Genomic DNA, 24,163 nt, shown 5'->3' on the forward strand with positions numbered 1-24,163 from the left:
ACGCTCCGCTCATCTCACAACCAGAGCGGGAAAAGGCACGTCGGCTTGGATCATACAGATGGGATTCTGTGTTTGAAATAACGGCCAGTTATTGTTACTTAAGTGTTGTTTGTGTGCAAGTTGTTCAGTAGACAATGCTATAATTAATATAGTCTTTTTTTTCATAAGCCCTACACACTGTGCGTGATGCGCGTCTGGGGAGCGCAGGCGCTGGTTACCACGCGGATGTTTTTATTTTTTTTAATTTTTTTTAGAAAAGGTAACATACTGTAGCGGGCCAGGGCTGTTCGGGGTTTGTTCTGTTATTGCAGTTATGTGTTTGTTGTCATGTTGCTATGGTGACGGGTGACGCGCTCTCTCGGCGACTGTTTTTCCGGTGAGAGCGCGCCTTTTTGTTGTTGTTGCTGTGTCCGCGCTGAGGTGTGTAGATTAAACGGGTGCTCCCAAAGAAACCTCTGTCTCCTCCGTGACTGAGCTTGCCACAATACAAACAAAATGCAACCACGCGGATGGTCGGACGCGGAAAAACATGGCGGACTGATAAGAACTAGTATGGCAGAGGTTCGTAAATACAGACATTTGTATGATTCAGCTCTCAGAGATCACCGTGATCAACATGTTGTAAATAATTCTTGGAGAGAAATAGCTCGCACTGTCGGAAAAGACGAGGACGCTGTTAAAAATGCTGGAATGCCGTGTTGTAAACAACAGTCATTTCTACTTCTACTATGGTGTAGTGTTGGATGCATGCCGTAGAGCTCCATGCTGCCCCGTTCAGTTTGGGAGAATATTGGCTCACCGCAGAGACAAGCCGCATGCTCAATGCGTGACAGCCTTCACTAAACCCATTTCCAACATGGCGGGGACGGTCTGCGCGCAGCTGAGAACGAGGCACCGCTTTACCTTACTGTAACGCTTCTTAATTAATGAAACAGCCATGTTTTCAATACGGTTGGATGAAGAACGTGAGTAGATACCAGGCAGCGGTAACATCTAAGCCAAGACGTCATTAAAAGTAGGTCGTTAAATAGCGCTAATTAATTAGCTCCTTCGTTAGCTTGTTACCGTTAGCTAAACAGCTACGTGAGAAGAGAATCAACATGACTCACCAACATACTTTAGTCCCCCGCCTGCAGCAGCCGAACTTCATTTTACAGAAACTGCAGATTACCCTGAAACTTTTGTTGCTGGAAAACGCCCAATACGCTCTGGAACAAGACCTTCTCCACTTCACCGACCAGGTAATGTTAACGTAGGCAGGAACTCAGTTCGTTTATGTTAGGGTGACCATATTTCCATTTCCAAAAAAGAGGACAGGAGATCTATGCCTACCGATGACATCACACTAGGGCTTGGCGATATGGCCTAAAATCAATATCTCGATATGATTAGGATGTAACCTCGATAGCAAATGAACGATAACTACAGGTATGCGCAGAAACAAAAGTTGTCCACTAGATGGGGCTGTCACATGTATTATGTTGAGTCACATTTTTACATGACTCAAGGTGGTGCAGCTTCCTAAAGGGACATGAACGTTGCCAACCTCCACACATCTTTTCATTTTTTATTATCAAATTTATTGACATGGAAAAATTATCTCGATAAGAGTCAGAAATTTCGATAATGATACATTTATTGCCCAGCCGTACGTCACTCTATGGCAAAACCACATTGGGACCCATTTTTTCCCCAGGTGAAGAGCTAAAATTAATGATAAATGACCCGCACTTGTATAGCGCCTCGCAGAGTCAGGACTCCAAAGCGCTTTACACTACAGTGTATCATTCATCCAATCACACACACATTCACACACTGATGGTGATGAGCTACAATGTAGCCACAGCTGCCCTGGGGCACACTGACAGAGGCAAGGCTGCCGAGCACAGGCGCCACCGGTCCCTCCGATTACTGGACAACCCGCTCAACCTGTTGAGTTACTGCTGCCTAATATCAGATTCTGCCAACAAAAAGGCTCTAAAACAATTCATATGTAAATATTTTGCATATTTATTGCAAAATCTCATTTTTCTGCTGCTTTAGTGCTGCAACAACGTTTTATTAATAAGAAATTATTATACGTTTTGTTTTACTACAGCATCTGTAAGCTTCCTGTGCACAGATTATTAAGGATGCTTGTTCAGCTGTGAGATTAGACGATTGGGTTGATGATGAAAAAAAAGTTTGTCATGGACCATGGAAACTTCAAAACTCAGTCACACACCCAGGGCCATTTCAAGGTATTTTGGGGGCCAAGGCCAGACAGAACACCAACCCCCCACCCCCACCCCGTTACTGGGCTCCCCCCAGAAGCCTCTGTGTAATTCATACCCTGTCCAGAAGTATTAAATATGCAGTGTTTTTAAACACACCTCAGACATTACTGACATGTTCTAATATTGTCAGATGAAAAACAAAATTTGTCGGGCACACTCTCATCTCCTTCTTTTCTATAAAAATATGTCAGTAACAAAACAGTTTGAAAGCCACTTTTTCTCGATTCTCTGAAAGTTTCCATGGAGTCCGTGACAAACATTCATTTTCATTGATCCATCCTCTAATCTCACAGCTGAAACAACACATTCTTAATAATCTAAAGCTTTAACAATGCTGTAGTAAAACACAAGTTATAAGCATTTCTTATTAATATACCATTGTTGGAGCACTGAAGCAGCAGAAAAATGAGATTTTGCAATAATTATGCAAAACATTTACATATCAATTGCTTTAGAGCTGTTTTATTGGCAGAGTCTGATATTAATTTTAGCTATAAGCTAGGTGTTCTGACAGAACACTGGGATAAAACGGATCCCAGCGTGGTTTGTATGGCGTCATACTGTGACGTCATCGATATCGATAGGCACAGATCCCCTGTCCTCTTTTTTTGACAATGGAAATATGGTCACCCTAATTTAACACAATTTGCTTAAAAGGTTCTTTAAAAAAGTTTCTTTAGGTTTTTTCTCTGTTTTAAAAAGACTAGATGAATACTTTACATAATTGGCACCTAGTTTCCAAGCGCGTAAGTGCTTGCTTCTGCATAATCAACATATCAGGAGTAATGGAGTTTTTGTATTCTGCCAATCGGAAATTTTGAACACAGCTATAATATAGTTTTCATTTACCGCAACCATAATTAAATGAGTCGAATGAAAATTTGTGCTTTCATATTTTATCATATTAATTTCTTGCTTGCTCTTTACATGGAGGCTTTCTCCAGTAATCAGTGAGCATTTTCATGAACTCTTAGATATGTGGTATATTTCTTGAAAAAGGTCCTTTATCCACCTTTTTCCTGGGCAGTTCATTTGTATACCATTGTGCCAACAGCATCTGATAATATACCGGAAGTAGCACATAGTTGTTGGCTGTTTCACAATGCCAAGGAACCTCGCCTTGATGTCTTGGCCCCGCCCTGGTTGCCTAGGAGATACGTCATCAGGAGCCGCCAAGACGTGTTCCAATGTTCATGTTCTGCCAAGGCGTGTGTTCTCAGTTTGTTAGCTGTTTAGCTAGCTGAAAAAGGATACATGGAAGTCGTCTTGTAGCCTAGCCTTGGTGAATAATTGCCCAGAATGCACCATGGTATTTCCAAAAAGATGGCGGGTCTGAAGTCGGCAGCTACTTCGGGGACAATTTTCAAGTTTTAAAGTAAGTCAACTAATTTAAAATGTTTTTTTTAGATCCAAATAAGTTATCTATGGTTGGTTAGTTGCTTATAGTTGCAGCTTCGGTGACTAGCGGGTAGTAACTCACTTATATATTTAACAAATATATACACAATTTTAAAAGTAAAAGGCTCATTGTATATTTATATTGAAACTAATACATGTAAATAATAACATTATCTCCTGTGTCACATGTAGTTACGTGACCGCTGTGGAAGCCGTTGTCACGTGATGCAAGTCTGTTCCATTTAACCGTTTTCTTTGACCAAGGAAGGACAGTGACCTCGTAAGCAAGGCGCCTGGCCTTGCAAGACATCACCTCGAAGGCCAAGTGCCTTGACATCGAGAAACACCCACTGTCCTTCCTTGGTCAAAGAAAACGGAACAGACTTACCTCTCATGACCATGGCTCCCGTGGCAGTCGTGACACGTGAGTTCAAGTAATATCCCATACGTAAAGGTTTCACTGTAAATTTTAAAGAGCCTTTTATGTTTTAAATTGTGTATTTACTGGTTGAATAAAATATGTAAGCGAGTGACTCCCTGCTAACCACCGAGCCTACAGCTACTAAGCAACTAATTAATCATAGACAAGTGCTTTGGATCTAAGGAATATTTTCGATATCAGCCCTATAGCTACAATTAGTTGACTTATATTAATACTGGAAATTTGTCCCCGAAATAGCAGCTGGCTCCTGATCCACCATCCTTTTGAAAATACTGCACTTAGGGCTGGGGATAAACGATTATTTTTAAAACGATTATTCTGACGATTATTTTATTGAATAGTCGACTATTCTAATTACTATTTATACAATTAATCTAATGATTAATTTTCTATTGCACAGTTAATAAAAACCAAAAAATCTCCAATAAATTCCTCCAAAAAATTGATTAATTGTTACTGTAAGAGAATAAACACTACAGGCCTCCCATTTTTGTATAACACTGCTTTTATTGTCTTGGTTGGTTATGTTCTGGTGACTTGTAGAACTTGGGAGTGCTGCCTGAGAGGTGGTAGAAGATGGAGTGTCTCCATGCTGCTTTGTTTTGGTCACTTATGTGCGTGAAGCGAGTGGTCTTACGACTCTTCCTGGGGAGTTTGGCTCGTGTGCAAAAAGGAAGGGACAGTAATGTGGGATTTAAAAGTTAAAATGATGATCAGGTTTATTTACAACTACAAAAAAAACAAATCTTTCCATCCACAGGTTGAGAGTAATAAAACTAATTCTGCCTGTGGGGAATTAAAACAAAAGTACAAATAAGTAGGGATGTCCCACTGGGCAAAGATTACTGGGTTTTGGACCAAAATAAGAATCTCCTAAGTTCCAAACTCTAAATTGGGTGGTTAAACCAAACTCAAGGTGATATTTTAAACTAAACCGAAAATCCACAACACTCTAAATGTAATAAAAGGGAGATCTGCACCACAAAAGATGAACTCTAAACCAAAACGTAACAGCTTATCCAAACGCATGAAACTGTTAGCGAAAATGCTAACAGTAGCTTTACCAACGTTAAGTTCAAGTTACCAAGTTTAAATAAACCAAAAACACTCAGCAGCAAACAGACCAGCATGGAGGAGAGACTGCTACCACCAAAACAGCTCTCCTAATGTCTGAAAGAAGCTCCTTTATGAAGGGAGAAACGCTCCCGGTGATTTTCTGCATCTGCGATAGACACGAAGCAGCGCATTTGACCCCGGAAGTTGTTGTCCGTTGCCGGGAGACGAAGGTGGGCAAAACACGAAAGGAATCTAGTAGCGGACGGACGTTGTTCCGGGTCTTTGGTATTTGGCGGAGATGTTAGTGAAGGCGGAGAAGAGGGAGAACTAGAGGAAAAACAGGCAGATTCCACCTCTATTTACAAACTCCTGGGGATGCAACAAGTGGGCGCGGTGCGTCGACTACCGGATCTGACGTCGACGAATTTTTAGAATCGAGCCGTCAACGTCATCGAGGCTTTGCTACAGCCCTAACTGCACTGTATTCTGAGACATTTTTGAACAAGAGAAGGCAGCAAGGCACCTCGCAATGATCTTTGCTAAGTTAGCCAAATGGCTAACAAATGGAGGACAGATGCTTCGGTAGAACATGAACATTGGAACACGCCTTGGCAGTTCCTGATAACATATCTTCTAGGTAATTGGGGTGGGACTGAGGCATGAGAAACACCCATTGGCTTGCAGGGTGAGGTTTCGTTTCTTGCAGTTCTTTTGAAAATTTCAAGAGGATTTTAAAAACTATTTGCCACCAAAGAATATACTTGCATGTCTTGGGGACATGTTGTGCTGTTTGTGCTTGTATTAACAACAAGTAAAAATTCAAATTTGGGTTACAAGAGCAATGTTTGGAACATGCACTCCACTTTTGCTGTACATCAGTGCATGTCTGACTGCATTCTCAACCTAAATTACAAATATTGCAAAAAGATATACATAGACTTTAGACCAGGGGTGTCAAACTCTATTTCACACTTTGCCAAAATGAAAACCTGGCAGGAAGTTGCGGGCCAAATATTTTTTGAAAAAGTGATGGCAAATGTGCACATTTTCCTTTATCTACAGATATGTGTTGTTGAAACGCTTCATTTGAAAAGAAACTTATTTCTGCATTAACACTGAATGTGGAATAACCAAATTACACACGAGCAAGTCGGTATTAAATAAAACACAATTCAAGGCAAGGCAGCTTTATTTACAGAGCACATTTCAAACACAGAGGCAATTCAATGTGCAGTTCAGTGGTATTCGTTATTTATGTCTCAATGTATCTATTATTTTTAATAAGGATGGACAATATATCGTCCTCAATATCCGTATCGGCCGATGTTAGTAATTTTTCATCATATCAGTACAAATTATGACACGTCTCACTTTTGTGTTAATATTGTTTTATTTCAATGGTTCTCGCACCTGGTCCCGGAGCGCCGATATTCAGCATGTTTTTGTTTTAACTCTGCTTCAGCACACCTGGTTTCAATTAGCAGGTGATCAACAGTCTTCTGAAGGGCCTGATGAGCTGCTGAACAGGTGAATCAGCCACTGAATTAGGTGTGTTGGAGTAGAGGAACAAGGAAAACATGCTGGGTACTGGCTCAGGACCAGGAGTGAGAACCACTGTTTTATTTGATGTACTCCACTTTGAACTGCACCAATCCAGCAACTGCCGCATTTTAATAACTAGCTTTAAAGGTGAATACACCAATATTTGCACAAGAATAATTTTTGTTTTAAACTCTAGTGACACACTTTGCAGGGGGATTTGGCATTTAATTTTTCTTGGCGTCTGGAAAAACATCTCCTTTCCCCCCCCTTTATTTGACTTTCTGCCCCCTTTATTTTGGTCCAAGATCATTACTGGTCTCGCCCTATTAAAAACGTTCTACACCCCTGCTTAGTAGACTTAATGAAGTATTTTTAAGCCAGTATAAAAATGACTGAAACACAAATTTACATATTTGGCATTACTGACCAACATCTTTGATTTAATTTATTTGTTTAGAACATCAAGATCCATTACAGTGAACATTATAATAAAGTAAATATTTCTAGTGCAGAGAGGAGACAACCCATAGAATCACTGATTTGATCTCATTTCAGAGAAAAATAGAACAGGTCAGATGCACATAATAAATAAAATTACTAACAAACTCAGGAATCTGTTTCTTTGCTTCATTGTTCTGGTGCTGAAAATATCACTAATGCGGATCAAAGGAGATACACAGATGAATGCACCTCTTATTTATTATTTGGAAATTAGTGGGTGTGGTTTACATCAATACATTATTTCACATCTGAAATTGATATGGATTGATCAGAAGTTGCTATGTGTATTGTTTGTATGAAAACTATTTACAGAGCAGCTTCAGAACTGAGATTAAATATTTTTGATCACAATAGTAAAGAAACTATTAGGGAGTACTGAAGAAACGTGAGCAACAGTGAAGCAAGCACAATGAGATCCGTTACTGTCTGTGTGTGCACGTGGATGCCTGGGCCGAGCTGACTGAGCTCCCGGCTGCAGAGTTTTGTGTGTAGGGAGGGGCGGGAGCTCTATGTGACTGGCCAATCAGAGAGCGTGGACAGTCAGTTACCCAATGAGGATTTTCCTTCAGCACGATTACAGATATTAATGAGTTTTACTCGTTTCATGCTCGTATTTGTCAAAAATGCTTTATCCGTACCGGATCCGGCTCATCCCTAGCTGTAACCACCCTGCCTTGCCTCCTCCTCCTCCTTGCTGCCTGCCGGCTGTGATCACAAGCAACAGCAGAGTAGTTCCCACTGCTTCTTCGGGAAACGGTGCTAAAAAAATAAATATAAAATAAAATAATCAATAAAACTTGGGATCTTGTAGGCGTGGCGCTGTGATTTCAGCCGTGGCGGGCCGCCACAGCAACGCCTATGTAGGAAGCACTGAGCTCTACTGCTCAGTGATAAAATGAAACATTTACCAAGATCCAGGGTTTCCCTCAGTGCTTTATAAGCCTGGCGGCCCCCCAGGCTTTGCTTGCCCACCCGCCAGGCTAAGCATCATGCCCCGCCCCCCAACCCTACCGTGTCCGCTGACACAACAACACGTACAGCGCAACAAAACTAGAGCCCTCCATCAGCTGACACTGGTAAGAAACAGCAGTGGAACGTGTGCAACCACCTCACAAAGGTGCAAAGGCACAAAGGCAGAACCGGTCCAAAGTTTGAGATCAAAAGTGCAGCTACACGCAGATTGGCTAATGCTAAAGCTAACGGGTAGCAGTCTCACGATCAAGTGGCGCACAGAAAACTGTATGATGATCGTAAAACTAAGAAAGCCTAAACTCTACAAGTGGATGAAAAGTCCCCACCATCCTGTTTATTCTGCATCCTGCTGCGCTATGGATCAGAAGTGCTGCAGATACAAGTCATATTACTGCTACAAGTCTGTGTCTCCAAATACAGGAGCAGGAGTGTTATTAATACAAACCTAAAATGTTATTGAAATGTAGGTCAAATGTTTAAAAATATTTTTACTATAAATAACAGATGGAAAAAAGGGAACTAAACACCTATCTAATGCATATTATTGAGCCTTTTATAATAAGTCTGTTATTTCAGCCTGATAATTTTGTTCATTTATTTCATTTTTTTAGCAGCAAACCGGTTTTGTTTCACTTGAAACGTCAAATGGAATATTCAATTATCAACACAAGCTTAGATTAGAACACTTAACAAAAAATATTTTGCATTTAAAAATGTGAGGCAGTTGAATGTAGGGATGCACCGATCAGGTTTTTTGCTGCCGATCACCGATACCGATATCAAAGAATGCTGATCACCAATACGATCACCGATACCGATCACGTGGATTGGCCAGAAATTTTCTACAATGAGTGCTACAAACTACATAATATGGGAATAAAGGAAATGTAACCTAATCGAAAATGGTCTGTATTAGGGTTGTCATGGTGTGAAAATGTAACCTCACGGTTATTGTGACCAAAATGACCACAGTTTTCGATATTATCGCGGTACTTTTTAAACGTGCTACATTTTCACACAATTAAATAAACCCTGTATGTCAGGAAATATTGTCCTCAGTTTGTCTAAATTTTGTCTAAAATGTGTTATTTTGTAATTATGTTGTTTATTTGTTTACATTTTTCCCCTTTAGTCTTTAAAATACCAATATTTGCCCATAACTTCTTATTTTATGTCTGTTTGATGTCATCATTTTAAAAATATTAGATCAGATGATACTCAGTACTCAAGTAGCCTTCTAATTGGATAATTTTTTACCCTTACTTGAGTAATAAACCCTATATCAGGAAAATACTGTCCTCGGTTTGTGTTCTTCCAGTGAGCTTTGCAGATGTGGGAAAATGTCATCAGGCAGTAATCATTGTTAAATTCATAATTATTCTCAGAGAGAGACCAACTCTTATCTGCCCCTGGGAGCCCCGTAATGCATAGCGTCATTTCAACATGGCTGTGTCCGTGATACGGTTTATATGCAGGTAGCGGCGCTGCGGCTGCTTTATATAGCGACTCGTTGCACTCTCCCTCAACCCAAATCCTCGGATCACGCATTTTAGCTAAAACGCTAACTTGCCTTGCGTTGACTGTAGAGTTGTGGGTGATGGCTACGCAGATGTGTCATGAGATTTGAAGCGTTGCTGCCTTTCACAGACACTTTTTCTGCACGTGCTGCAAACAGGATAGTCGTCTTCTATCAGCTGTCCCTCGGCATTCTTCAAATATCCAAAAGATGCACGTACTTCCCACTTTGTCTTCTTTGAGGGATAAAAAACTGTCCTGAGTGCTGCCGTCTCCTCCTTTGGCCATTATTTCAGCTTTAGCTTCAAGAAAGTTTTGGTCGTAAACAACAAAGTGCGCATGTGCCGCCGGCAACTTCAGCAGATGATACGGTGGCTGGTAAGGGTCACCGCGCCTACACCGCAGCCACGGTAAACCCACCAAGGTAATATAGTTTTTTTTTAAAAACAAGACGGTTATTATTATTGTCAACTTGTTTACCGGGGTTTACCGCTACACCGGTTACCCTATTATATATATATATATATATATATATATATATATATATATATATATATAATACATACATACATACATACAGACAGGTCACTCTTCCGGCTCTTGGAGAGTACAGATGCTTTTTTCCTCTTCTCCTCCCTATCTTATCCCAAGGCTCTTTGTCTGTTTCTGGGTGTACGGCACTTCTACATTTTTTCTGGAAAACTGGAAACTTGCAATTACTAAAATGTACCTGGTCAGTTGGTCTCTCAACGCGATTGACAAAAGTTTTTCAATGATGAGAACTGGAGAAGGGCTCCCGTGTGCCCCTCTGGGACAGATCCATTTAGGCATATCATGGACTCCTGGAAACAGTGGAACCAGATTTGCTTATCTCAACTGTCTGTAGAAGAAGAAGAAAATATCATTTCTATAGCACCTCTCAAGATAAAAATCACGAGGCGCTTAAGAGGATTCTGAAGACGTCTGGATATTCGTGGTGGTGGTGTCAGGTTTCCTGCTTTATGGCCTGGGAGGTTACCTTGCTTACCGGAAAATTAACGAGCTGCCGAGGAATATTGGCTCTTTCCCGGAGCTCAGGGATGGATTATACCGCGCTGTGAATGCACAGACTCGTATAATTGTCGAGATGAGTTGTAAGCTTGGAACTTTGGCTGAGATTCATGCATTGGCACAAAAGATGGATGTGTTAGGGCTGCAACTAATGATTATTTTCATAATCGATTAATCTGTCGATTATTTTTTCGATTAATCGGTTTGTTATTGTTTAGCTATTTAACCTATACAAGTGATGAATACATTTCAGTTAAGAAAAAGAAAAACAGGAGATTTGTGCAGTTGACTGCAATCTATTTTATTGCACATGAACACAGTCAGCGGTGTAAAATGAGCTAAACAGTGCAAAATATCAGTCCAGAATAATTTTTAGCATCAAAATATAGGAGGTAAATTCCATAAAAAATAATGTAGAATCTAGAATAGAGTTTGTAAGTGGTATGTAGGGCTGAAACGATTCCTCGAGTACCTCGAATAATTCGAGTACAAAAAATCCTCGAGTCAAATTCTCTGCCTCGAGGATTCGTTTAATTCATATTTAATTAATTCATGGTTTTGCAAACGCACGGGGTCATGTTTCACCCGGACCGAAATAAGTGACGCACATGCCCACTGCACTGCGAGTAGCGAATGTAACTTAACTTTCTCTTAAGCCATGGTGGACAACTTGAACCCCGGTGGAGTGCGAAAAAGACAGAAAATGTAAAAGTTGTGGAACCATTTTTCACGTCGTAAGGTGGAAAACGTAGTCCAGTATAAATACTGTAAAATGGATTTAGCCTACCACAACACCACATCTTCCGTGCTGCAGCACCTGTAAATGTCACTTCTGCAAGCGGACTCGGATCCTCTACAAGATAGTGCATTTTAGCCTTTATTTCTATGTATTCTGCAGACACTGTGCGACTTTTTCGTTTGTAGCAGTCAGTTTCAGCTCACACCGTACGTCTGGTAGCAACACGTCGGACTTAAAATGTGCTAAAAATTGCAGTTTTTACACAATATGTCGGACTTTTTATTGTGTTATTGATATTTGTGTCCCTCGGGATTGCTGCAGGAGGACGCAGGTATTTATGAGAGTGGTGGAGGAAAACGAAAGAAAGTAAATAAATGTTTTGTGATCAGTATAATTTGACAAAACCACAGCAAACATGCTTTCTCGACAATCCTTGTTATTGTGTGAGAAAAAAAAGTGTAGAAATTAAAATGGACGTGTGTTAATAGGGAAACAGCCGGCGAGCTGTTTGCGCATGCGCCGTGAGCGTTTCTGGTTCTGTTTGGGCCGCAGCCGCTCGCAGCGCTACTTCAACAGTTATCCTCCTAGTTTTTGTCTGGCTTGCAGGCTGGTAGATTCTCGCACGAGGGGAAAATCGGCTCAGGCTGTATACTTATTTTTTGCACACGCATTTGTTTACTGTGAAGTAAAGTTGAAGTGCTGAAGTTTTGCAAACTTAATTTTGAATAAAACTTGGAAGAATAACTGGCAATTGCTTTCTCATTTTGAGAGGTCTTTCATATTTTATAACATGCTATTTGATATAATGGTTTACAAACACAAAAGGGTAATTTATTAGAGTACTCGATTAATCGAAAAAAAGATTCGATAGAGTACTCCATTACAAAAATATTCGATAGCTGCAGCCCTAGTGGTATGCATTGCTGGGGGGTGAGTGTCTTGTTCCCCATGTAGTTGTCCATCGTTGCTTGTTTTTTTTTCTGCAGGGTTTCCCTTACATAGGCGTACACTGCCACGCCTACAACATCCCAAGTTTTATTGATGGTTTTTTTTTTTTTTTTTTTTTTTTTTTGCGCCGTTTCCCAAAGAAGCAGCAAGAACTACTGTGTTGTTGCTTGTGATCACAGCCGGCAGGTAGCAAGGAGGAGGAGGCACGGCAGGGTGGTTACAGCTATGAGCGTACGGATAAAGCATTTTTGACCAATACGAGCATGAAACGAGTGTAAAACTCGGAAATATCTGTAATCGTGCTGAATGAAATTCTCATTGGGTAACTGGCTGTCTTCAAGCTCTGTGATTGGCCAGTCAGATAGAGCGCCCGGCCCTCCCTACACGCAAAACTGCAACCGGGAGCTCAGTCAGCTCGGTCCAGGCATCAACGCACACACACAGACAGTAAAGCCGGGCATACACTGTGCGACTTTTTCACTTTTTTGAGCAGATTTTCCACTCGTGCGAGAATCCACACGATCGGGGCGAGTTTTGCGCTGAGCGTCGAGAGGCGATTAACACCACGTGACCAGCTACCGATCAGCAATCGTGAGCTCGCACGGACTTCTGGAGTTTTTAATATTTATCTCGTTCCTCATGAGGGTTGAAGCGGCGCAGCGAGCAGCTGCGACCCAAAAAGTATCAGAACCGCTCACGGCGCATTCGCAATCCTGCATCAACTCCGCTCGCCCGCTATTTCCCTAATAACACACGCTGTTCGTTTTTATTTCTACACGTTTTTTTTACTCACAAAGATTGTCAAGAAAGCGTGTTTGTCGTGTTCATGTCAAATTAAACTGATCACTAAACACAGATTTACTTTCTTTATTTCGTTTCCTCATCCAACCCCCATAAATCCCCGTGTGTCCTCCTGCAGCACTCCCGAAGGACAACAGGCAAAATGACAAAAAAGTCTGACGTGTTGTGTAAAAACTGCTATTTTTAGCATATTTTAGGTCCGACGTGTTGCTACCAGACGTACAGTGTGAGCACATGACTCGTGAGATCTACCCTGCGCTGAAGTCGTACAGTTTGAGCTGAAGCTGTGTTACGAGTGAAAAAGTCGCACAGTGTCCAGCTTATTATAATGTTCACTGTAATGCATCTTGATGTTCTTAACAAATAAATCAAATCAAAAATATTGGTCAATAATGCCAAATAGTAAATTTGTGTTTCAGTCATTTTTATACTGGCTTAAAAATACTCCATTAAGTCTACTAAGCAGGGGTGTAGAACGTTTTTATTAGGGCCAGCCCAGTAATGATCTTGGACCAAAATAAAGGGGGCAGAGAGTCAAATAAAGGGGGCAAAAGAAGATGTTTTTCCAGACGCCAAGAAAAATTAAATGCCAAATCCACCCTGCAAAGTGTGTCACTGAGAGTTTAAAACAGAAATTATTATTGTGCAAATATTGGTGTACTTACCTTTAAAGCTAGTTATTACAATGCAGCAGTCGCTGGATTGGTGCAGTTCAAAGTGGAGTGCATCAAATAAAACATAAAGGTGAGACGTGTCACACCCCCCCCCCCACCCCCACCCCGCCAACACCACCACAGCTGGAAAAATTCCTAGGGGAAACACTGTTCTGCATGAGAAACACAAATAGACTGAAATAAGTACACATATAAAATAAAGCAGCACACACACTACAACACTAAATCAATATTATATTATTTGAATCTTTTAACAATATACAGTGATCATTTATTTTGACAAAAATATGTTGTGAGGCGTTTTACAGCCTTAGACAGTAAAACAGCCTTTTAATAGTAAAAAAACAATGACTTTCTGAATTTCTCCTGTATTTAAAAATTGAAAGCGTACAACTATGCCGCGTTATATTCACCTGGACACAGCTCGTCTGTATATTTTTCTCCGCGGAGTTGTCCTTTTTTGAATGAGGAACATAGTTACGGGTTTGTGCCGTTTTTCTCTTAACGAGAACATTCTTATAAACAGACGTGCTAAATTTGGCAAGCGTATGATTCACAACACGGAGGAGATTCACGATTGCATCTAGTCAATCAGAAGTAGAACACCATAGACTGACGCGGCAAAAAAAATGTTTGACATCCACTATAACGAGCTCAGCTAAAACACTAAAGCCTGGTTTATGCTTCTCCATCAGCTCCGCAAGGGACAGACACGCACGGACTGACGGAAGCGTTTTGCTCTCATACTTCTCCGTCTCCTGGAGAGTGTTGCAAAGCAATTCCCCGGCAGGACAACAGAGGGCGTAGCGCTGTTCTGTGGTATCCTGTCATGTATCGGTCCAAGATGGTGTGTTTATATTGTGTTTTTTGTGTATATAAGAGACTTTTTAACATGGACATATTTGTCTCTCATTCTCCCACCTCTTCATGCGCTCACCACCTCTAAACCCACATTTCCTGTCATTTCCGTCCACAAATAAAACGCTTGCTGCGCATCTTTTCACTCCTCCAGTCACGGGAGGATGAAACATTCATATTTTTAGAGTTTTTTCGCCAGGTATTCTTCAAGCTTCTCCGTGTCTGCCGCTAGTTATCCTCGGCTCTCTTTGCAATGGCGGCGCTGTAAACAACAGCGGCGTCCTGACCAATCACAAGCTTGCATAATCTGTTTCCTTCAACGGATGTTTAAAAAAGTGGGCTCGACTCCGTACGTACTTGCGTGCCCTACGCAAGGATGGATAATGGCGTTGCGCGTCTCCGCACTGACGCAGACGGAGAAGCATAAATCAGACTTAAGTCCCAAATTTGACCTGCGTGTAGTGATGGACCACTATAATTAGCTTGTTTATTTTCTGTCACTTACCGGGCTGGCGCTTCCTCTGCTGCATCAGCCCCCACATGTTTTCGTCTCAAATGTTCACTTGGGGACGTCGTGCTTTCGTGCCATGCTAGATGGTTTTTGCATATTTTGCAGGTCACCCGTCTTTTCATGGCATCTAGAGTGAAGTGCTCCCATACTCGTGAGGTTGTCGTCCGGGGTTTCCCTTCAGTTTTGTCGCTTCTATGTTTCTTCCGTATTTCTTCTTGTTCCGCCATCTCTCACAGCAAGATGCACGTCAGTAACGTGTTACGTCATGAAAACCGAGGGCACTTATTGGCTCGTTTCTTCTTCTACGGCTCCACTGGTAGATCAGTGGCTCATTACTGCCACACACTGGCGGCAAATTTAACAGATTGTAACCGATGTCAGATTGTGGTAAAAATAGACTTCATGCGGTAAAATGTGATTATTAAACAACTAATCGATGACTAAAAAGTTGTTAACTATTTTAATAATCGATTATAATTGATTAAATCGATTAGTTGTTTCAGTTCTAGATGTGATCAAGGAGCGAGTGGACGAATCAGCATGGATTGGTATAGATTAATTTACGCCATTATTGGATTCAGAGGGGTTGAAGACCAATGGAACTTTAAGACAGAGAGGAAATTATTTCTGTCTGGCCCCAAAACAATTTTTTATCTGAATCTGGTGCCCCCCCTCCCCCACAAAAGAATTGTGGATTGCTGCCGTCGCCATGGCAACTCTGTCTCCCTATCCCAGCCTGGGTGGGACTGCGAGCTGTGAAGGCCGCTGAATCGTTCCAGGAGTCACTGTGCCCTCTAAACCCAACGACCTCCCACCCCTGTCCAGACTGAGGTGACGAGCTCTGCTTATCGCAGCTGCATTCACTGACCTGTGGAGAGTCCCAAACCCTGCCACCCCACCTAGTGGACACACGTTGTGTTATTTCTGAAGTCTGTTGCATTTCTGTCTGAGGTGTTTTTTGCATAGCAAAGCTGCCCTCCCTGTGGAGGGTAACTCTGAAGTGCCTTTTTTTCCTCCACCTGACCCAATCCTCATGTAAACCCCTCTGATCTCTATTAAGGTAGCGCGACTCGGGCTGCGAATGACCACAGTCACCAGTTCTTCTCATTTGTCTTTGCCTATGTATGTCTGATCTCAGAATTGTGTGTACTGAAACTCTAATTTCCTTCTGGGATTAAAAATGTATCATTGAATTGAATATGTGTGTGTGTGTGTGTGTGTGTGTGTGTGTGTGTGTGTGTGTGTGTGTGTGTGTGTGTGTGTGTGTGTGTGTGTGTGTGTGTGTGTGTGTGTGTGTCGATCGGTCTATCTCTCTGTCAGATACCAGCAACACAATTCTTTAAAAATCGGCATTGGCCTTAAAAAACAAAACATATCAGTCGGCCTCTACACCAAATACAAAATTTAGTGCCACACATTTATCCAGCGGCTCTCAGATTGAGCAAATTTGTGAGAATACATGTAATAGCCGCTTAAAGACGGAGCAACATGTCGCTAGCATAGCAGCAAATCGCTAATTAATTATAGCGTCAGCTACTGGGCAACATGCACACCATCAACACTAAGGTAATTATTTAACTGGCATTATTTCACACACAATCCCATCTGTGTAACCCAAGCCGATGTGCTTCTCTCCGCTCTGACTGTGAAATGGGACGGGCAGGCCCGGTTCTCTCTCCCAGAACCGTGAGCTGCCAAAATTATAAGATTTTATTTAGAAATGCAGCCATGTCGCCAGCCGGTTTAGACGTTGCTTCAGTCCCGAATGTGTTTTGTGTCTTGTTTTCACTCATCAGCCACAGATTGCTCGCTACTCTCACAGCAAGCTGGGCTTCCTACCGTGGTGACTCACTCACATGTCCCTCTCCTACATTAGTTGGTTAGGCAGTGAATTAAAACATTACGGTGTGTTTTTTCTGTTGAGAAGACGAACCCCTCCTCTGCATCCAGGTTATTTGTACGGAAGCACGGAAATGTCAAAATTTCTCAAAAAAAAATTTCCCACTTGCAGATAAAAATGTATTGAATAGAACAGATTAGATGTATTAATCCCACAGTGGGGACATTCACTCATCACAGCAGCACATACACTTAGAGAATAATAACAAGATTACAGGTAAAACTGATTCCAGCCATGTTTGCTTTCATAACTTCAATAACTTCATGCTGATGACCCACATGAACATAATCGTCTGTGTAGTGGATGCAATTACAATGTGAAGTTAGCTTAACATTATAGATTACTTTTGCTTGGCAAAATACAATAACTGGTAATATTAATATTAATAACTGACAGACCCTAGATGGAACTTAAATTATTTTACATTAATTATAACTAAAAGTTCCTGGGAGACATTTGTGACATGTAGCTGTAACTATCTACTGCTGATAGATAGGTGATGTGAGTCCTTGTAACACCCACCCACCCCCAAAGCCCACCACCACAGTTTCGAAAAGTCCATGTCTATGTATTGAAAAACCAAGTTCACTTTTTAAATTATTTTCTTTCCAACACATCTGCAGTGGTCTAAAGTATGCCTCATCTGTCTAGAATGTCTCGTGAGTCCTTCTCTGTGGGATAAAGCTTTGGTCTTCCTGTTTCAGGAACCAGAGTTAGTTGGAGGAGAGGGGAGCAAAACAGATCAGGATTTGGAGTCTTACTCTGATCTATTTCCTGATATTCTGACATCTCACCTCGGATAGGCTTGTTACTCAGTGAACATGATGCTGCAAGTTGCAAAACAGCAGGAGATTTTTTTCATTCCCCCTCCCCCCCACTCTCCAAAAATTACTCTGAAATTTTACTTTGCCAATGCGCTTTGGAGTCTTCTGACTGAAAGGCACTATACAAGTGTGGGTCATTTATCATGTAACTCAAGAAGCACTCTGGATTGGCTGATTTCAATTAAAAAGACATCTTGCTCAAGACAGTTTATTAGTTTTTACTCGAGCATTTTTCTACTTGTCCACCAGGTTTATAAAGATGTCTTTGACATCTTCAATTCATTTTTTCCTGCGGCTGTCTTCACTGATCTTCTAAAGACTTTAGATGAAACAAGTCAAGCAATTGAGAAGCTTTCATCTTTGCTAAGGACCCGTACAGCTGGTAAGTTCAAGAAAATGCTTATCTGTTGGCTATCAATAATACAGAACTGTGGTTCCCCACCTGGGGTCCGTGACCACCGGGGGGGGGGGGGGGGGGGCAATTTTGTTTACCGAGGTTGTGAGGGTACATGAATTGTATTTGTGAACATCACATTTAGATTTATACAATCCCAATAACAGGCAGATTTTTTTTTTTGGGCATAGGGAGCTTAAGTCACGCCAATCTACTTGCGGGCAATAGGTCCCCAGAAGAACGACAAAATGAATGCAAGTCTCTGGGGCTATAAAAGCTATTTGCTAATCCTGTTTGTTAGACAGACTATGATGCCATGAAAGCACTCATCATTGAATGGAGTCAAAAGTTATTTTAGGTTTGTGTGAAAATACGTCCAGGATTATAAATGTGCATCACCAAATTGACGTCTTCGAACCAGACATGAAGAGTAGAGGAAAAATAGTTCTAAGTTTAACAAACTTCAAATCCATTGTACAGGAGATGTCATTTGAAATTGTAGGATTTCCAAGGAAGATCCTGCCTTTCTCGTAACTGATTGGCTAGAAGGGCTCTCCTACGAAGTCCACATTTTCTTTTGAAAACTCAAGATCTGGCTGCAGACAAAAAATCCCTGCTGCGAGGGAAGATGTTTGCTGCTAAATGAAATAGCCATTCATAGGAGACCCCACCTAGCCAATCAGAGGCGCGAAAGGCGTAATCATCCGTAGACATCCTATGATTCCAAATACGTCCAGGTGGAAATAACCACCATAAATCTCATCATGTAGTAAGTAGCAACTATGCTAGGGCAGAGTGGATTCCGTCATATATGCGACAGGCAGACGTCTGATTTGTAGTCATAGGAATTACAAAAATTGACAAGCTGATAAATCTCAAAGTACGTGACAGTCGTGGTCAAAACACACATTGCTTTTCATTTAAATTGAAGTATAGTGTAGTAGTACAATGAAGTACATATGTGTGATTCAGGGCCTAAGGCAAAGCGGACTAAAAAACAGTTCTTTTAGCCCCGTTCACTTGCATTCCTTTTTTCATTCTTCTGGGGACCCGTGAGCACACAAGGAAGGGAGGAGACTTAGGCTCCCTATAGACAAGGGGGTCCTCATGGAAAAAATTGGAACCAATAAAATAGAAGATGAAATTGGTTGGAAAGTGTTTCATTTGAGAAATATTCATCTTTAATGAATAAACCTCTGTTTTCCACTCTGTTTAAGGTGCTGAACTTTCCATCTGGACTGCAATCGCAACGAACCACTCCAAACCTCTTAAAGTCAACTACAGGAACCCGATAATGGGTGTTGTCAGGTTTGGGCCAGTGTTGCAGAACCTCTTCATGATGTGTTCTTTACCAAAAGCAGTCCAGGTTTTTGGAGCCCCTGTGACCCATCAGCAGCAGAAACGTCCCCTCAGCTCCCAGCATGTTGTGCAGCCAAGTGACCCATCAGGCAGCAAGTCAACCAACTTTAACAACAACACTTTGACCACAGGCTCCTCTTGTCACTTGAAAGCAGAAGAACAGCTTGTTTTCAAAGATAAAGGCCAAGCAGATGCCACGAGCATCCAACCTTCTGTTGTTCAGAGCAGCAAGCTGAATGAAGAGACGTCAAACATACTCCTTCCTCCCCTACAAGCTGTATTCCCTGAGGTCAGTAACCATAAACCGATGTTGATCTGGGGGCGTGATGAGGACATCCAGGTGCAACACCAAAAACAAACATCCTTGCATCTGCAGCACTTCCTCAGACCAAAAGCTAAAAACAAAAGTGTACTCATAGTCCGAGGTTTGGAGTGGTCTGAGAGCAAATACAAGGCAAGCAATCCCGATTGGCCACAGCGAGTGTCGCCTACTGTCAAAACACCAAACCACAAGTTCAGACATGTTGTGACTGATGATTCAGTCGGTGAACTTTCTCCAAGAACATTGCACGCAAATGTTGGAAGCCAAGCCCCTGTCTTCAGAGTGAAAACGGTCAAGTCAAGTGGCTCTTTGATCTACAGCTGTGTGATTGCCACAGAAACGGAATTATGGGATATTGGAGATGTCTTCACAGAGGTGTTACTGGAAGACTCTGTGCTTGCTTCCTTGGAAAGTGAAAACTGCCAAAATACCATTGCTCAGGTGGAGAACTTGTGCATAAACATGGGCTGGAAAACCAAAGCTCTGCAGTGCTCAGAACCTAAACCACAGAACAAATTCGCTCTTTCAGAAAGGTCGACAGCTACAAGCGTAAACATCCCTGAGTTCCAGATCCGGAAGTTTGACGAGGCTGAAGTAGTGGTGTCTCATATTGTCAGTCCTGGCAACTTCTACATCCAGTATGCAGACTCTGTGGAGAAGCTGCAGGCACTACTCCGAGAGTAAGATTGCATTCACCCCCACCCCCATGCTCCAATCCCATTAAACGTTAACCCCCCTTTTCCATTTTGTTCATTCCTGCTTTTCTTTAAACTCTTTCTCTATTTTCCTAACAGTCCCGGTGTGTTGGTATTTACTTTCTCTCCCTTTGCTGTAGTTGTAAAGTCACCTGTTCACATGCTGAGCAGAACTGCATCCCGGACATAGGAACTAAAGTTCTGTGTTGGTTCCCTTGGGAGGAGCAGTGGTGCAGGGCAGAAGTGATGAAGATCTGTGGAGTGAGCCGAGGTGGGTCCAGCTTACAGCCTCTAGATGGCAGCATTGTCCCTTTTTCTGACGCTGACCACTTTCAGACTAACTTCTTTTCTTTGGGGACTAAAGACAACAGTGCTGCAGATGGCGCAGGGAGCGAGTCCTCCATAAAGGTGGAGGTTAGGAGGCTGGATTACGGCAACACTACCTGTCTGTCACTGAGGAACGTGGAGGAGCTCACCCCAGAAATGGCCCTTCTACCGCTCCAAGCTCTGCAGGTTTCACTGGCAAATGTGAGCAGCCCAGTTTGCTTTCCAACACATTTATCTGAAGAACACTGGAACACGTTAAGGAAAATAGTTGTAAGCATGAGGGGACAAATTAGCCATTTTAAAGTGTGTAGATATTGTTTCACCTGTTATATATAACTTCCTTTATTGCCTCAGTTTGGGGAAAAGGTTCACATCCTTAGGCTGGATGAGCCAGTGGCTAGTCTGGACTTACCGTTGTCTAAAAATGGCATTTCTCTCCAGACATTGTTTTTTTTATTTATTTTTTTCATTTATGAGTATTTCTACTTTTACACATAATCGGCTCTAATGAACAGATCTGACCTCTGGATGTACCGCAGTGCTACATTTTGCTGCTGCTGGTGATATTTATGCTTGTAAATATTCATATAATCCCATGCTAATCAACACTTGGCTGACTGCCTCTGGAGGAGTTTTTTTTTTATCCCTCAGGACTGATGAGCTAACAGCTAGGTGTAACTACCGCATTACTAAGTTCAAAAGTGTAAATATTAATAGCAGCAGTTTTGCACTTCTGGTGCAGCCAGGGCTGAAAGTTAGCGGCAACGTCTTGTATCAAAAACTGACAACAGTGTTGTGATTTTAAAAATAAAATACTAATAATAAATAATAATAACACAAACTGCTGTTAAATCTGTAGCTGTTTAACACCTGGATCACATCAGATGCGAAGCGCGACGAAGGCTCGCGCCGTGCAGCGATCGTTTGGGCAAGTTCTCTATTTTTTCACAAACTGCATCAATTCTGGCTGGAAGTCAAACCAAAACAGAAGAGGCTTTCCGGTAAATGTAACTAAATAGACATTTTTCAATAAATGATTATTTCTGTGTATCTAAACAGACTAGAGAGATGAAAATGAACAAAGACACACACACACACACTCCTGTGGAGAAAGTGTTTCCATCCTTTTTAATGCAGTTCTTACAGCAAAAGATGGAGTTAATACATGTGAGTACAAACAAATATGTTTACTTCAAAGGTAACTAAAGTACCACAAATACTAGTTATTCACTTACCCATTTAGAAAGGTATTGGTCTACAAAACAGGATCAGCGCAGTTTCTGATAAACATGCAGGGCTAACTGGTTACACACACACACACACACAGCAAGGGCATGGGGGGGGGGGGGGATAGATGTGAGCAGAAGTGCTTGTTGAAAAATCTCGCCTGACGTGAACAGAAGAGCAGCACAAATTTTGTGAGCGATCCACTTTGCGGCTGCAGCAATCCACTTTAATTTTGACGTGTTCTGACCAGCCCGTTGTTCCCCAGTTGGATCTAAAAGTGTGTTTCTCCAAAGAGCAGCTGTTCATGAAGCCTTCTGCAGTGAGTGAGAGAGAAAATACTTAGGAAAACGACCCAAACCCCTTCATTATTCCCATTATCCCTGTAGGTCAGTCACAGCTTTATGAGGTGCTTAATGAAGGATATTCATTTTAATTTCCAGGTATTTAGTATCTTATTTCCTCCCCCTCAGGTGTCTCCTGTGAATGGGGGAGGTTGGTCTGAGGAGGCAGTGAGCTGGTTCAAAGCGATGGTACACAACAGAAGACTTTACGCCAGACTTAACCCACAAGGACCCACCGTCACAGTCGAGCTGTTCCTGGAGAAGGGGAAGTTAGGAGCCATGAGGTCAGTCCATTAAGCGATGTCAGCAGGCTTCCTGTAGTTACTGATGGTTTTATGTCACCGATGTGTTTAAACACAGTAGATGTGACTGGACACCACAGTGAGTTTAAAGGTCAGTAACCACTCAGGTCCTGTTCCCAGGAGGGGAGCATCACTCTCTTTGAGATTGGCTCAAAATGGACATGCAAAGCACAACCAACTGAAGAAGGCTGGCCTCGTAAAAACACGTAAGTTGTCTGATTTGTGGATTACATAACTAGCCGCTATCCATTATTTTTCACTTTAGTTTCCTTTAATAATTTTAGGCGCTGTTCAAGACTCTGACTGGAAAAAATATCTCCTCATGTGCGACAGCCGATATAAGAAGTAACGCTTTTTGGTTTGTGCGCTGCTTCGGTCGAGGTCAAAGCCCTGGAGGAGAAAGCCGTCTTATGACAGTTTCCTGGTGTTAACCACTTGTTTACAGGTTTACTAAAGAGAAGTTACCTGTTGTTTTGGCTGTAAAAGTCTTCAGATTCACTTTGGTTTGGTTAGTTTGATGAAGGTGAATGGAGACCTACCCCCACCGTGTGTGTGTGTGTGTGTGTGTGTGTGTGTGTGTGTGTGTGTGTGTGTGTGTGTGTGTGTGTGTGTGTGTGTGTGTGTGTGTGTGTGTGTGTGTGTGTGTGTGTGTGTGGGTCAGGTACAGAGATCTGACTTTGCTCTAACTGATTCACTAGTTGCATAGGTCTGAGTTATGTGTGTTTTTGTTTAAAGGTTAATAACTAACCAGACCATTAGGTACTTTGTTTTAGGGTTTTTGGTTTGAGAGGTTTGGTTTTTTTTTGTCAACAAAGTACATTTTATTTTTGTTGTAATTCTACTTGGAGTAAAACTGTAAGAAGCACGTTCTAATAAAGTCCCCTTAATTTTATTATTTCTAATTGTAAATCAGTGCAATTCTGTAAGATATTTTTAGTTGGTGCATGTTTGGTATATAAGTTGTGAATCACATGCTTTGCTGCAAATCAAAAACCTTTCTCCTTGTTTCACATCGAGTCATTGAACCAAGGAAGAATTACTCTCTTGTATTATTGTCCCCCTTTCAAAATAAAGGCGTTTTCTTCACAGTTCATGCTATGTTCTCATTGTTGCTCCTGTGTCTTTGTGGAAAGTGTAAATTAGTTTGAGTTCATTCAAAGAATTGGCCGGCCATGCGAGCCCTCCCACC

The 24,163-nt window shown here is 41.7% G+C and overlaps 1 non-coding gene across 1 annotated transcript; it reads left to right on the forward strand.

Annotated features, from left to right (window-relative positions):
* The first annotated feature begins 800 nt into the window (after positions 1-800).
* On the forward strand, positions 801-24,067 carry LOC107395772 (uncharacterized). Its single transcript, XR_011521787.1, has 8 exons — positions 801-1,241; positions 18,257-18,389; positions 19,619-20,762; positions 20,918-21,048; positions 21,142-21,305; positions 22,802-22,956; positions 23,095-23,180; positions 23,259-24,067. It is a non-coding gene; the product is annotated as an uncharacterized protein (transcript).
* The last annotated feature ends 96 nt before the right edge of the window (positions 24,068-24,163 follow it).

The sequence above is a fragment of the Nothobranchius furzeri genome, chromosome 1, assembly GCF_043380555.1.
Source record: "Nothobranchius furzeri strain GRZ-AD chromosome 1, NfurGRZ-RIMD1, whole genome shotgun sequence".
NCBI lineage: Eukaryota > Metazoa > Chordata > Actinopteri > Cyprinodontiformes > Nothobranchiidae > Nothobranchius > Nothobranchius furzeri.